General features: G+C 35.6%; 1 long non-coding RNA gene across 1 annotated transcript; it reads right to left on the bottom strand.

The window, feature by feature from the left end:
• Positions 1–334: 334 nt before the first annotated feature.
• On the bottom strand, positions 335–1,361 carry LOC107736276 (uncharacterized). The gene is made up of 2 exons (XR_001639626.1): positions 556–1,361; positions 335–517 (listed from the first exon to the last, which is right to left on the bottom strand). It is a non-coding gene; the product is annotated as an uncharacterized LOC107736276 (long non-coding RNA).
• Positions 1,362–1,367: the final 6 nt, after the last annotated feature.

Below are 1,367 nucleotides of genomic sequence, written 5' to 3'. Positions count from 1 at the left end.
CAAGCTCATAATTCATGTCCATCTAACCTCTGCTTTGGATCCTCGCTGCCTCTCTGCGTTCATATTATGTTTTCTTGCTACTTGGACTTAGTATTGGCAATAAAGTCGCTTGTTTTACTTTCGCTGCCTTATTTGACTTCCCATTCCCATTCTTTGGCCAGACCTGTCTTTCTCCAGTTGGACAACATGTGCACAGTGCACAATTTAAAAAAAAAAAAGACTTTTTCTAGAAAACCCCTGTTGTAAACGTAGCAAGCTGACTGACATTTTGAATCCTTGAATCCTGAATATCACCATTATATCTAATTTCCCCATTTTCTTTTGTTCTTCAGTTTTTTTCCCTTCTATAAGCATACAGAAAATAGCAGTGGGCATCTCTTCCTGGACACCTCACCAGCAAACAGAAGCTTCAGATATAAATCACATTCAGCATTACTGATATAGAACACATTGGAACTACCTGCACATTCAAAAAACAGTTACTGGTTATACTGGACTTGAAACATTCTGGCTGGAGCTGTACGCTTGATGTTTGACACTCCGTCGGAGATTTACTGAGATTTACATCATTACTGGCCGACAGTGTCACTTATTGAACTCTTTGAGATGGGTCTAGGTCAACATACATATCAATTGCTACCATGTTACATTTTGTTTTATGAGAAAATGTGTTAATTCCATTAAGCTTACGTTTTGCACCAAGAGGTTTAATTCTGAATGAGATTCTGTCTTCGTTTACACTTAGTGTGATAGGACAGTGTAGATGGATGGATGATCATGTTAGCTGTTCAGAATAGTTGGTTCTATTTATTGAATCTGTGTCTTTTTGCCTGCCTTAAATTAAAAGCCAATGCATTGGCCTGTTGATCTTCAATTAGCAAGCTATAGTCACTCAAAAAAATGTTTCAGTATTTATTAAATTAATCAGAATATCAGGCTATAGAATATATTGTAATATAATCACTTAGTGCTTTCGTTTTTTGGTAACCTTTACTTACCTTACTAAAAAAAAGGAATTGCCCCAGAATCTGACGATCTTGTTTTCCCATAAGAGAACTCGTCATTTTACCATTTTTAAGCTTGAACTGAGCTAAATGCACCATGTTTTACATGATACTATAAGATGCAATGGTGTATTTGCAAACTGTTCGATTTGAAAGTTTGATGTATGATGTTATATTACATTATTTGCACTGTTCTTTAAAATCAGGGATTCTTAACACACTGAATAATGGTCATGGAGGGACAAACAAAAAGGGAACTCTGTGGATGTACTTGGTGAATATCTTTTGTTCTTTCAGTACACCAAATCTGTCTTTTATTTTCATATTTGTTGAAGGTGTAATGGAAGTTTCTTTTTCTGCCAT

The sequence above is a fragment of the Sinocyclocheilus rhinocerous genome, unplaced genomic scaffold (genome assembly GCF_001515625.1).
Source record: "Sinocyclocheilus rhinocerous isolate Xijiao unplaced genomic scaffold, SAMN03320098_v1.1 C36603864, whole genome shotgun sequence".
In the NCBI taxonomy this organism is placed as follows: domain Eukaryota; kingdom Metazoa; phylum Chordata; class Actinopteri; order Cypriniformes; family Cyprinidae; genus Sinocyclocheilus; species Sinocyclocheilus rhinocerous.
Note: the sequence above shows the minus strand (reverse complement) of the source record. Positions and strands in the feature narration are given on the sequence as shown.